Source organism: Tachyglossus aculeatus, chromosome 4 (assembly GCF_015852505.1).
Source record: "Tachyglossus aculeatus isolate mTacAcu1 chromosome 4, mTacAcu1.pri, whole genome shotgun sequence".
Lineage (NCBI taxonomy): Eukaryota > Metazoa > Chordata > Mammalia > Monotremata > Tachyglossidae > Tachyglossus > Tachyglossus aculeatus.
The window spans coordinates 1759245-1773713 of NC_052069.1; the positions used below are offsets into that span (position 1 = coordinate 1759245).

General features: G+C 48.4%; 1 protein-coding gene across 9 annotated transcripts in view; it reads left to right on the top strand.

Annotated features, from left to right (window-relative positions):
* The first annotated feature begins 207 nt into the window (after window positions 1–207).
* Window positions 208–14469, top strand: part of ADD1 (adducin 1) — a 146440-nt gene continuing 132178 nt past the window's right edge. For all 9 annotated transcript variants that reach the window (XM_038744570.1, XM_038744573.1, XM_038744571.1 and 6 more), the window contains exon 1: window positions 208–272. The gene's annotated coding sequence lies outside the window, so the exon portion shown is untranslated. The remainder of the gene's footprint in view (window positions 273–14469) is intronic.

Sequence of the window (14469 nt, forward strand, 5' to 3'; positions counted from 1 at the left end):
TCTGCAGCTTGGCTTCCCTCAGGCCCGCGCGTCCCGGCCCCTCCCCCCGTCCGCCCCCGACCAATCAGGAGGCGCCTTCCTTCGGGGCGGGGGCGCGGCGGGCCAATGGGGCCGCGCGTTGTTGGGGGGGCGGGGGCGGGGCCCCCTGCAGGCCGCACCCTTGGCGGGGGCCGCTGAGGGGAGCGGGGGAGGGGCGGGAAGGCGAGGACGTCGAGGAGGAGGAGGAGGAGGAGGACGGTTGTCGTCGTCGTCTGTCACAGCCCCCTGCACGGGTGAGAGCGGCCCCAGGGGAGGAGGAGGAGGATGTTGCCAGCTTGTACTTCCCAAGCGCTTAGTACAGTGTCCTGCACACAGTAAGCGCTCAGTAAATACGATTGAATGAATGAATGAATGGGGAGGGGGTTGGAGGAGGAGGGAGTGGGGAGGGGGCTGAGGATGTTGTCAGCTTGTACTTCCCAAGCGCTTAGTACCGTGCTCAGCACACGGTAAGCGCTCAGTAAATACGATTGAATGAATGAATGAATGAGTGGGGAGGGGGTTGGAGGAGGAGGGAGTGGGGAGGGGGATGAGGATGTTGCCAGCTTGCACTCCCCAAGCGCTTAGTGCAGTGCTCTGCACACGGTAAGCCCTCAGTAAATACGATTGAATGAATGAATGAATGAATGGGGAGGAGGAGGAGGGTGGGGAGGGGGTTGGGTGAGGAGGAGGAGGGAGTGGGGAGGGGGCTGAGGATGTTGCCAGCTTGTACTTCCCAAGCGCTTAGTACAGTCCTGTGCACGCAGTAAGCCCTCCCTCCGTAAATACGATTGAATGAATGAATGAATGAATGGGGAGGAGGAGGAGGATGGGGAGGGGGTTGGGTGAGGAGGAGGAGGGAGTGGGGAGGGGGCTGAGGATGTTGCCATCTTGTACTTCCCAAGCGCTTAGTACAGTCCTGTGCACGCAGCAAGCCCTCCGTAAATACGGTTTAATGAATGAATGGGGAGGAGGAGGAGGATGGGGAGGGGGTTGGGTGAGGAGGAGGAGGGAGTGGGGAGGGGGCTGGGGATGTTGCCAGCTTGTACTTCCCAAGCGCTTAGTACAGTCCTGTGCACGCAGCAAGCCCTCCGTAAATACGATTGAATGAATGAATGAATGAATGGGGAGGAGGAGGAGGATGGGGAGGGGGTTGGGTGAGGAGGGAGTGGGGAGGGGGCTGGGGATGTTGCCAGCTTGTACTTCCCAAGCGCTTAGTACAGTCCTGTGCACGCAGCAAGCCCTCGGTAAATACGATTGAATGAATGAATGAATGAATGGGGAGGAGGAGGAGGATGGGGAGGGGGTTGGGTGAGGAGGAGGAGGGAGTGGGGAGGGGGCTGGGGATGTTGCCAGCTTGTACTTCCCAAGCGCTTAGTACAGTCCTGTGCACGCAGCAAGCCCTCCGTAAATACGGTTTAATGAATGAATGAATGGGGAGGAGGAGGAGGATGGGGAGGGGGTTGGGTGAGGAGGAGGAGGGAGTGGGGAGGGGGCTGGGGATGTTGCCAGCTTGTACTTCCCAAGCGCTTAGTACAGTCCTGTGCACGCAGCAAGCCCTCCGTAAATACGGTTTAATGAATGAATGAATGGGGAGGAGGAGGAGGATGGGGAGGGGGTTGGGTGAGGAGGAGGAGGGAGTGGGGAGGGGGCTGGGGATGTTGCCAGCTTGTACTTCCCAAGCGCTTAGTACAGTCCTGTGCACGCAGCAAGCCCTCCGTAAATACGGTTTAATGAATGAATGAATGGGGAGGAGGAGGAGGATGGGGAGGGGGTTGGGTGAGGAGGAGGAGGGAGTGGGGAGGGGGCTGAGGATGTTGCCAGCTTGTACTTCCCAAGCGCTTAGTACAGTCCTGTGCACGCAGTAAGCCCTCCGTAAATACGATTGAATGAATGAATGAATGAATGGGGAGGGAGTTGGAGGAGGAGGAGGAGGAGGGGGATAAGGGAGGAGGCGGCTGAGGGAGGAGGGGAGGGGAGGGGGTTGGAGGAGGAGGAAGAGTGGGGAGGGGGCTGAGGGAGGAGGGAGTTGGAGGAGGAAGGGGGATAAGGGAGGAGGGGGCTGAGGAGGAGGAGGGGGTTGGAGGAGGAAGGGGGAGAGGGTGGGGAGGGGGTTGGAGGAGGAAGGGGGAGAGGGTGGGGAGGGGGTGAGGGAGGAGGGGGAGGAGGAAGAGGGGGAGGGGGATGGGGGACTGAGGGAGGAGGGGGGAGGGGGAGGACGAGACTGAGGATGGGGAGGAGGGGGCTAGGGAGGAGGAGGCTGAGGGGAAGGGAGCTGAAGGAGGAGGGAGGGAAGAGGAGGGGGGCTGAGGGAAGAGGGGGTTGAAAGAGGAGGAGGAGGAGGGAGCAGAGGGGAGGAGGGGGCTGACGGGAAGGGGGAAGGGAGCTGAAGGAGGAGGGGGCTGAGGGGGGGGGGTCGAAAGAGGAGGAGGAGGGGGCTGAGGGGGGAAGGAAGAAGGGGAGGGAGGGAGGAAGGGGGCTAAGGAGGAGGGGCGGGCTCCAGCTGTAGGCTCTGGCGGTGGGGAGGGGCAGGAGGGAGGAAGAGGAGGAGGAGGAGGAAGAAGCCTGAGTGGAGGGCTTCTCGGGGAGGGCGGGCGGGGATTAAGGCTTTGGGGAGGGGATTAAGGGAGGAGGGGGAGGAAGGCCTGGGGGGTGGGGGGCGGGCCCGGGGCTCGCTCATTCATTCATTCAATCGTATTTATTGTTTATTTATTTATTTAGTACAGTGCTAAGCGCTTAGTACCGTGCTCTGCACATAGTAAGCGCTCAATAAATGCGATTGATGATGATGATGATTTATTGAGCGCTTACTGTGTGCAGAGCACTGGACTAAGCGCTTGGGAAGTCCAAGTCGCCAACATCTAGAGACGGTCCCTACCCAACAGCCGGCTCACAGCCTAGAAGGGGGAGGCAGACAACAAAACAAAATACATGAACCAAGTAAAATAAACAGAATAGTAGATATGTACAAGTAGAATAGAGTGCTTCGGGGGATCGCGGGCTCAGGTCCCCCAGACTGTGCGGGGTGAGGCCGGCTGGCTGCCGGCCTTGGGAGTCACAGGATGTGGGTTCGAATCCCACCTCCACCACTCGTCAGCTGCGTGACCTTAGGCGAGCCACTTCACGTCTCCGGGCCTCAGTGTCCTCATCCGTAAAATGGGGATTAAAAATGAGCTCCGCGTGGGACAACCCGATTCCCTTGTATCTACCTGGCGCCTAGAATGGTGCTTGGCACGTAGTAAGCGCTTAACAAATACCAGCATCGTTATAATCGTTATTATTATCATCCCTGGACTGAGTGGTTAGGGGAAGCCTAATGCTATTGATGTCTGTCTACTTATTTTGTCGTCCTTCTCCCCCTTCTAGACTGTGAGCCTGTTGTTGGGTAGGGACCGTCTCTGTTGCCGAATTGGACTTCCCAAGCGCTTAGTACAGTGCCGTGCACACAGTAAGCGCTCGATAAATACGATCGAATGAGTGAATGGAAGAGGTGTGGATACAGGGAGGCCCAGGCTGGCATCCAGTGTGGGTGGCTCGAGGGAGGGATTTGCGTGTCCCCCTTCTAAACTGTGAGCCCGCTGTTGGGTAGGGACCGTCTCTATATGTTGCCAACTTGTCCTTCCCAAGCGCTTAGTACAGTGCTCTGCACACAGTAAGCGCTCAATAAATACGATTGAATGAATGAGTGAATGAGAGGATCTGGGGGGCTCAAGGGAGGGATTGGGGCAGTGCGGAGGGATTAGGGAGATCCGAACCCAAAGCATCGAGGTGAGCCGAGGAATACGGACCCGCCAGTGGAGCCCCGGGAGGTGGTGCAACTGGGAATATTTGGGCCCGGGGAGGATTCGGTTGGTTTCAGGGAGTGGAGTTGGGATGATGGATGAGTTAGTGAGGAGGAGGAGGAGGATTTTTACCAGGGGACCAGTCAAGACAATAGGGGGGTTTATCTGGGGGGAGTGGGGTGGGAAGGAGGAGCGGAGAAGGTCTTCCAATAAGGACTTCCAATACCCGTGCTTAGTACAGTGCTCTGCACACAGTAAGCGCTCAAGAAATACGATTGAATGGGTCTTCTGATAAGGTCTTCCAATACCAGCGCTTAGTACACAGTAAGCGTTCAAGAAATACGATTGAAGGGGTCTTCTGATAAGGTCTTCCAATACCAGCGCTTAGTACACAGTAAGCGTTCAAGAAATACGATTGAAAGGGTCTTCTGATAAGGTCTTCCAATACCAGCGCTTAGTACACAGTAAGCGCTCAAGAAATACGATTGAATGGGTCTTCCGATAAGGTCTTCCAATACCAGCGCTTAGTACACAGTAAGCGCTCAAGAAATACGATTGAATGGGTCTTCCGATAAGGTCTTCCAATACCAGCGCTTAGTACAGTGCTCTGCACACAGTAAGCGCTCAGGAAATACGATTGAATGGGTCTTCCGAGAAGGTCTTCCACTACCAGCGCTTAGTACAGGGCTCTGCACACAGTAAGTGCTCAGGAAATACGATTGAATGGGTCTTCCGATAAGGTCTTCCACTACCAGCGCTTAGTACACAGTAAGCGCTCAGGAAATACGATTGACTGGGTCTTCCGCTAAGGTCTTCCAATACCAGCGCTTAGTACAGTGCTCTGCACACAGTAAGCGCTCAAGAAATACGATTGAATGGGTCTTCCGATAAGGTCTTCCACTACCAGCGCTTAGTACAGTGCTCTGCACACAGTAAGTGCTCAGGAAATACGATTGAATGGGTCTTCCGATAAGGTCTTCCACTACCAGCGCTTAGTACACAGTAAGCGCTCAGGAAATACGATTGACTGGGTCTTCCGCTAAGGTCTTCCAATACCAGCGCTTAGTACAGTGCTCTGCACACAGTAAGCGCTCAAGAAATACGATTGAATGGGTCTTCCGATAAGGTCTTCCACTACCAGCGCTTAGTACAGTGCTCTGCACACAGTAAGTGCTCAAGGAATACGATTGAATGGGTCTTCCGCTAAGGTCTTCCAATACCAGCGCTTAGTACAGTGCTCTGCACACGGTAAGCGCTCAGGAAATACGATTGAATGGGTCTTCCAAGAAGGTCTTCCACTATCAGCGCTTAGTACAGTGCTCTGCACACAGTAAGCGCTCAAGAAATACGATTGAATGGGTCTTCCGATAAGGTCTTCCAATACCAGCACTTAGTACACAGTAAGCGCTCAGGAAATACGATTGAACGGGTCTTCCGCTAAGGTCTTCCAATACCAGCACTTAGTACACAGTAAGCGCTCAAGAAATACGATCGAATGGGTTTTCCGCTAAGGTCTTCCAATACCAATCAGTCGTATTTATTGAGCACTTACTGTGTGCAGAGCACTGTACTAAGCGCTTGGGAAGTACAAGTTACCAGCGCTTAGTACAGTGCTCTGCACACAGTAAGCGCTCAAGAAATACGATTGAATGGGTCTTCCAGTACCAGCGCTTAGTACGGTGCTCTGCACACAGTAAGCGCTCAATAAATACGATTGAATGGGTCTTCCGAGAACCCTTGGTTAGAGAGTGCCTATTTCATCTCCATCTCTTCCTGCTCTTTGCAGTCCAATGCCGGCCGAGGACTGAGGCGTCTGCGGCTTTTCCGAGCACAGTCGCCATTCCCTCACTCAGTGTCCAAATTCCGTTCTTCCCTCCACTTCCCACCTCTTTTGAGGCAGAATGGGAGCTTGCCAAAATCTGCCCGTCGGAATAGCTAGGGGAAAAAAACCGGTGGTGGTAGTATAAATCTTTCATCAGGGAAAGGGGGTGTTTAAAACATCTGATATGCAGCTTTTTATTAGTGAGGCAGCAGAATTAGGAGGTAGGCCATTTTAAATTTTATTTTTTTTCCTGGTGGGGGGACGTTTCCCGGTCTCGGGCAGCAGCGGTAATAATTTTAAAATCACGATCAGTGGTCTGTTGAGCCCGTGGACCGTCAGCTATGGTGTTCGGTGCTTAGAACAGTGCTTGGCACATAGTAATAATAATAATGATAACGCTGGTATTTTTTAAGTGCTTACTATTAGTAATAATAATAATAATGATGATGGTATTTGTTAAGTGCTTACTATGTGCAAAGCACTGTTCTAAGTGCTGCGGGGGGATACAAGGTGATCAGGTTGTCCCACGTGGGGCTCACAGTCTTCATCCCCATTTTCCAGATGAGGGAACTGAGGCCCAGAGAAGTGAAGTGACTTACCCAAAGTCACCCAGCTGACAATTGGCGGGGCCGGGATTTGAACCCGTGACCTCTGACTCCAAAGCCTGGGCTCTTTCCACTGAGCCATGCCGTAAGCTCTTAACAAATACCATCCTCATTATCCTCATGTTTAGAGAGGACTGTAGGGATTTAAAAGTACGTGTGAGCCTTGGCATTTGGTCTGTGCGTTTTATTCTTTTAATTCTTTATTCTTTTTGTTCTTGGTATTGCCTCACTGATCCAGAAACAGGGATAAAATGGCATCTTTAAATCTCACTATGAATTGTTGCCATTGCCTCCTTGCTTTTTTAACCCTTCTAAAGAACTTGGAAATTGAGAATTGCTGTTACTGTTTGCTTTGTGACTCGTGACTGCAAATTAGTATTAATGATGGTGATCACTGTTCACTTAAATGTTACGGACATTACATTTTTCAATCAAAATTGCTGTAGTTAAGCAAATAGAAGATAATTCACCTGAATCTACACGTATGGTGGCACAGCATTTGTAGGTATTAAGGGTACATTCTAGACTGTAAGCCTTGTGTGGGCAGGGATTGTCTCTATTGCCGAATTGTATTCATTCATTCAACCATATTTATTGAGCGCTTACTATGTGCAGAGCACTGTACTAAGCGCTTGGGAAGTACAAGTTGGCAGCATATAGAGACGGTCCCTACCCAACAGTGGGCTCACAGTCTAGAATTGTACTTTCCAAGCGCTTAGTACAGTGCTCTGCACACAGTAAGTGCTCAATAAATACAGTTGAATGAGTAAATGCATAATGATCTAAAACTACTATCACTACACAAAAAAGACAGAGAAACCTATGTGATTGATAATCAATCAATTGTATTGAGTGCTTACTGTGTGCAGAGCACTGTACTAAGCGCTTGGGAAGTACAAGTTGGCAACATAAAGAGACAGTCCCTACCCAACTGTGGGCTCACAGTCTAGAAGGAGTTGACAGAGAACAAAACCAAACATATTAACAAAATAAAATAAATAGAATAGATATGTACAAGTAAAATAAATAGAGTAATAAATATGTACAAACATATATACATATGTGATAAATCAGTTTCCATTCCAAAAAGAAAAAAAAAACGAGACTCGATTAGGGCTGTAGCGTGGCCTCGTGGAAATAATAATAATAACAATAATGGCATTTATTGGCACTTACTATGTGAGAAGCACTGTTCTAAACGCTGGGGAGGTTCCAAGGTGATTAGTTTGTCCCACGGGGGGCTCAAAGTCTTAATCCCCATTTTACAGATGAGGTAACTGAGGCACAGAGAAGTGGAGTGACTTGCCCAAAGTCACACAGCTGACAATTGGCGGAGCCGGGATTTGAACCCATGACCTCTGACTCCAAAGCCCGGGCTCTTTCCACTGAGCCACGCTGCTTCTCTCATAATAATTGTATTTGTTAATGGCTTACTATGTGTCAGGCACTGTTCTAAACGCTGGGCACCGTTCTAAGCACTGGAAAGAGTGCTGCCTGGGAGTCAGAGGACCCGAGTTCTAATCCTGGCTCCGCCACTTGTTGGCTGGGTGACCTTGGGCAAGTAACTTCACTTCTCTGGGCCTCAGTTACCTCATCTGTGAAATGGGGAGTAAAACCGTGAACCCCCCCATGGGAGATGGACCGCGTCCAACCTGATTATCTTGTTTTGGGGAAGCAGTGTGGCTCAATGGAAAGAACCCGGGCTTTGGAGTCAGAGTTCATGGGTTCGAATCCCGGCTCCGCCAGTTGTCAGCTGTGTGACTTTGGGCAAGTCACTTCACTTCCCCGTGCCTCAGTTATCTCATCTGTAAAATGGGGATTAAGATTGTGAGCCCCTCGTGGGACAACCTGATCACCTTGTAACCTCCCCAGCTCTTAGAACAGTGCTTTGCACATAGTAAGCGCTTAATAAATGCCATCATTATTATTATTATTATCTACCCCAGTGCTTAGTACGGTGTCTGGCACATAGTAAGTGCATAACAAATACTATTAAAAAAACAATAGGCGGCTCCAGTCTTAATAGCCCCAGTGAGAAACATTTTGTACTAAATGGCGAAGGCAGTGTGTTCTGATCTCTCCTTGTGATTAGTGGATGGAGTGCGGCAATTTCTCTGATGCCCTGTGTATCTCCTTTGAACTTGTTTTCATTCCTACAAATAGGAAGCTATGGCAGCAGTCTGTGAACTGTTAAAAGAAGCATGAATTTTAGGATACTTTTTATACTATAGAAAAAATGAAATGGACTTGTTGTTGAGGAAGTGAACGGTTTTGGCAGTCTGAGCCCTTTCTGAAAGGTTTTGATGTGGGCACCGTGCTTTCCCGACTGCTGTAAAGTTAGTTTAACTACCACTTGTGGTATGTTTTGGTTTTAAGTCGGTTGCAGAACTAAGCCTGCTGAGTGGAATGAATCTGCCTTAAGCCTCCAGTTTGGAGAATGTTTTCTTTTCTCTTGTAATACTGTAATGCTTTCAAAGGTTATCTGTTAAGAAAAAGAAATAATCAGATCAAGATGCGTTTTTCTTATCCTTGGCATTACTGCTCATTTTCAGTTAGTCCCTTTTAGGTTAATTTTACAGTGGGTATATGTGAAAATTGAATCCTGAATTAGGCTTCAACTACCGTGAATTGATTTTAGTACTATTTAGGGGTTTCACTTTATTACTTCATGAAAGCCTGTAATTTGAATCCCTTCAGTCCCTTCTTGTAATCAATCAATCGTATTTATTGAGCGCTTACCGTGTGCAGAGCACTGTACTAAGCACTTGGAAAGTACAAGTTGGCAACATATAGAGACAGTCCCTACCCAACAGTGGGCTCACAGTCTAGAAGGGGGAGACAGAGAACAAAACCAAACATATTAACAAAATAAAATAAATAGAATAGATATGTACAAGTAAAATAAATAGAGTAATAAATATGTACAAACATATATACAGGTGCTGTGGGGAAGGGAAACTGTGTAGACTACATGCTGTTTGTGGGCAGGGATCATGTCTGTTGTATTCTTCCAAGCTCTGCACACAGTAAGTGGTCAGTAAATACAATTGAATGAATGAATGCCTTCCCCCAAGTGCTTAGTTAAGTGCTCTGCACACAGTAAGCGCTCAGTAAATACCACTGATTGATTCAATTATCAGCATTTTTGCCCATTAGCTTAACAGCCTGTGTTGCTTGAAAAAAAAAATTGCACATGTGGGCATTGGCTAATTTTTGTAAGTTGCATTTTTGTTGAATTTATTTCATGAAATCCTGCAGAACCACTGCAACTTCTGAAATGCCACCAGGCCCACTGTGAATTGTTATCAAACTGCACAGATCGGCGCTATATTTGTTTCAAACAGTCAACAAGTAGAGTATCCTGAAAATGTATGACCATGAGGTCATTATGGGTAGAGAATCTGTCTGCTAATCTCTTGTTTTGTACACTCCCAAGCATGAAGAACAATACTGTGCACATAATAAGCGCTCAGCAAATACAGTTGATGGACTGATTGTATGATAATAATAATAATGATGAGATTTGTTAAGCGCTTAGTATTTGCAAAGCACCGTTCTAAGCGCTGGGGAAGATACAAGGTGATCAGGTTGTCCCTCGTGGGGCTCACAGTCTTCATCCCCTTCTAGTGATAAATAAATAGAGTAATAAATAAATAGATGGCAACCTTGTGCGATCTTAAAAGTCCTGATCTCATAAGTCTCTTCTAGACTGTGAGCCCATTGTTGGGTAGGGACCATCTCTATATGTTGCCAACTTGTACTTCCCAAGCGCTTAGTACAGTGCTCAGCACACAGTAAGCGCTCAATAAATACTATTGAATGAATGAAAACCCCCATTTTCCAGATGAGGTAACTGAGGCACAGAGAAGTGACTTGCCCCAAGTCACACAGCTGACAGTTGGCGGAGCCGGGATTCTATTCTATTTTATTAATATGTTTTGTTTTGTTCTCCGTCTCCCCCTTCTAGACTGTGAGCCCACTGTTGGGTAGGGACCGTCTCTATATTGTTGCCAACTTGGACTTCCCAAGCGGTTAGTACAGTGCTCCGCACACAGTAAGCGCTCAATAAATACGATTGAATGAATGAATGAATGATTTGAACCCACGACCTCTGTCTCCCAAGCCTGCGCTCTTTTCACCGAGCCGCCCTGCTTCCGTAAGTGACAGCAAATTTAGAATCTGGAGAACGTTTGCGTCCTTGTCAGAAGGATGCTGTGTAATGTAGTGGAGACTTTTGTGTTTTCTCGGTGAAGCGATAGTGCCATTTTCAGTCCTGGCATTGCTAATTCCAGAGTTCCCAGCACGACACCTTCTGAGCGGAGGGAATCTCAAGCTAACAGTTGGCACCCTCCGAAACGGAATCACCGACGCTCATTTTTCCTCCAGCTACCGCCACTACAGTACTTGAGTTCTCACCGTCCCCCGGAGCACTTATCGATCTATCTTGACACCCCATTGCTTCCCCCCTCCCTGTAATTTAGTTTAGTGCCTGCCTTCCCTGCTAGATTGTAACCCCGCGGAGGCCAGGAATCATGTGTGGTAACTGTTATCAATCAATCAATCAATCATTCGTATTTATTGAGCGCTTACTGTACTCTGCTAAGCGCTTGGGAAGTCCAAGTTGGCAACATATAGAGACAGTCCCTACCCAACAGTGGGCTCACAGTCTAGAAGGTATTGTTATGTAATAATTAAAAAAAAGTAATAATGTTGGTATTTGTTAAGCGCTTACTATGTGCAAAGCACTGTTCTAAGCGCTGGGGGGGACACAAGGAGATGAGGTTGTCCCATGTGGGGCTCACAGTCTTAATCCCCATTTTAGAGATGAGGGAACTGAGGCCCAGAGAAGTGAAGTGACTTGCCCAAGGTCACACAGCAGACGTGGGGGAGGTGGGATTTGAACCCATGACCTCTGACTCCCAAGCCCACGCTCTTTCCACTGAGCCACGTTGCTTCTCTAATACTAATAATAATAATGATGGCATTTATTAAGCACTTACTATGTGCAAAGCACTGTTCTAAGTGCTGGGGAGGTTACAGGGTGATCAGGTTGTCCCACGTGGGTGCTCACAATCTTAATCCCCATGTTACAGATGAGGGAACTGAGGCACAGAGAAATTAAGTGACTAGCCCAAAGTCACACAGCTGACAAGTGGCGGAGCTGGGATTTGAACCCATGACTTCTGATTCCAAAGCCCAGGCTCTTTCCACTGAGCCACCCTGCTTCTGGACTGTGAGCCTGTTGTTTTATTCAATATCAATTATCTCAATAATAATAATAACGGCATTTATTAAGCACTTACTATGTGCAAAGCACTGTTCTAAGTGCTGGGGAGGTTACAAGGTGATCAGGTTGTCCCACGGGGAGGGCTCACAATCTTCACCCCCATTTTACAGATGAGGTAACTGAGGCCCAGAGAAATGAAGTGACTTGCCCAAAGTCAAACAGCTGACAGTTGGCGGAGCTGGGATTTGAACCCATGACCTCTGACTCCAAAGCCCGGGCTCTTTCCACTGAGCCACGCTACTCTCCCAGACATTTAGTCCAGCGCTCTGTACACAGTAAACGCTTAGTAAATATAATTGATGAACTACCTCCAAACAAAGGTTTGGAATACCCCAGGTGGAGATCTTATCGATACCAGCTCAGATTTACTAGCAGTCCATTATTATTAATAGTATTCATTCATTCAGTCGTATTTATTGAGCTCTTACTGTGTGCAGAACACTGTACTAAGCGCTTGGGAAGTACAAGTTGGCAACATAAAGAAACGGTCCCTACCCAACAGTGGGCTCACAGTCTAGAAGAAATCCTCACAGATAACCAGCCAAGGAGTTGCATGTGGCTTAGAGAATCAATCAATCAATCGTATTTATTGAGCGCTTACTGTGTGCAGAGCACTGTACTAGCGCTTGGGAAGTACAAGTTGGCAACATATAGAGACAGTCCCTACCCACCAGTGGGCTCACAGTCTAGGAGGGGGAGACAGAGAACAAAACAAAACATATTAACAAAATAAAATAAATAGAATAGATATGTACAAGTAAAATAAATAAATAGAGTAATACAGTCTTCAGTCTCCCCCTTCTAGACTGTGAGCCCGTTGTTAGGTAGGGACCGTCCCTATATGTTGCCGACTTTACTTCCCAAGTGCCTAGTACAGTGCTCTGCACACAGTAAGCGCCCAGACTGAGTCCCCTCCTTCCTCTCGCCCTCTTCCCCCTCTTCATCCCCCCACCTTAACTCCTTCCCCTCCCCAGAGCACGTGTATATATGTTTGTACAGATTTATTTTAGACTGTGAGCCCACTGTTGGGTAGGGACTGTCTCTATATGTTGCCAATTTGTACTTCCCAAGCGCTTAGTACAGTGCTCTGCACACAGTAAGCGCTCAATAAATACGATTGATGATGATGATGATTTATTACTCTATTTTATTTGTACATATTCTATTTGTTTTATTTTGTTAATTTGTTTTGTTCTCCATCTCCCCCTTCTAGACTGTGAGCCCGCTGTTGGGTAGGGACCGTCTCTATATGTTGCCGCCTTGGACTTCCCAAGCGCTTACTACAGTGCTGTGCGCACAGTAAGCGCTCAATAAATACGATTGAATGAATGAATTAATACGATTGAATGAACGAATAGAAGGGGAGACAGTCATTAACAGAAATAAATTACGCGTACGTACCTAAGTGCTTTGGGGCTGAGGGAAGGGCCACCCATGGGGACAAGTTCACAGGATGAAGCGGGAGAAGGGTGCGGTTTTCGCTCGGACTAGAGGGCTCCTCCGACGGAACTCGGGAACGTGAGCGGTTGCGTTCCCCTCCCAGATCAATCAATCATATTTATTGAGCGCTTACTATGTGCAGAGCAGTGTACTAAGCGCTTGGGAAGTACAAATTGGCAACATACAGAGACAGTCCCTACCCAACATTGGGCTCACAGTCTAAAAGATGGATGGGTGGGACGTCTGGTCCGAGCCAGGGTGGAGGGAGGGAAGGGCGTGCCGAAAAATTTAAAAAAGGACATTAAGGCGTCTGGTTCGAGGGCGGGCCAGGCCTGAAGATAGGCCAGCTGGAAACCAGACCGTTCAATATAAAACCGGACAAACGGCCATCCCATTTTCATGGCACCCCCCTAAACTTGCCAATCAAGTGTGGATTTTACTTCTAGACTTCTGTTGGGTAGGGACCGTCTCTATATGTTGCCAACTTGGACTTCCCAAGCGCTTAGTACAGTGCTGCGCACACAGTCAGCGCTCAATAAATACGATTGAATGAATGAACGAATACCGTGATAAATGCCAGCATTGCGCTTTACTGTGAGCCCACTGTTGGGAAGGGAACCCAGAGGTCGTGGGTTCAAATCCCGGCTCCGCCACATGTCTGCTGTGTGACCTTGGGCAAGTCATTTAACTTCTCTGAGCCTCAGTTAACCTCATCTGTAAAATGGGGATTATGACTGTGAGCCCCATGCGGGACAACCTGATCACCTTGTATCCCCCCAGCGCTTAGAACAGTGCTTTGCACATAGTAAGTGCTTAACAAATGCCATTATTATTATTATTATATGTTGCCAACTTGTACTTCCCAAGCGCTTAGTACAGTGCTCCGCACCCAGGAAGCGCTCAATAAATACGATTGAATGAATGAACTAGACTCAGAGAAGTGAGGATTTTACTAGGCTTAACTTTTCAACGATTTTGACACCTGTCTCCGTGTTTTGTTTTGTTGTCTGTCTCCCCCTTCTAGACTGTGAGCCCGTTGTCGGGTAGGGACCGTCTCCATGTGTTGCCGACTTGTTCTTCCCAAGCGCTTAGTACAGTGCTCTGCACACAGTAAGCGCTCAATAAATACGATTGAATGGCTGAACGAATATACTCCCAAACTTAGTTTTCTCTGAGTATCTACGTTAATTCTCCAACTAGCTAATAGTGGCAGCCACCAACCTTTCCCCATTGGTGATCTCTTAGTATTTCTGTGTTTCACTGCCTGGCGTGTGTTTTGGCCAAATTCATTCAATCATTCATTCAATCGTATTTATTGAGCGCTTACTGTGTGCAGAGCACTGTACTAAGCGCTTGGGAAGTACAAGTTGGCAACATATAGAGATGGTCCCTACCCAACAACGGGCTCGCAGTGCATGGCCGACCCATCTTCTGTAGAGAAGCAGCATGGCTCAGTGGAAAGACCACGGGTTTGGGAGTCAGAGATGATGGGTTCAAATCCCGCTCCGCCAATTGTCA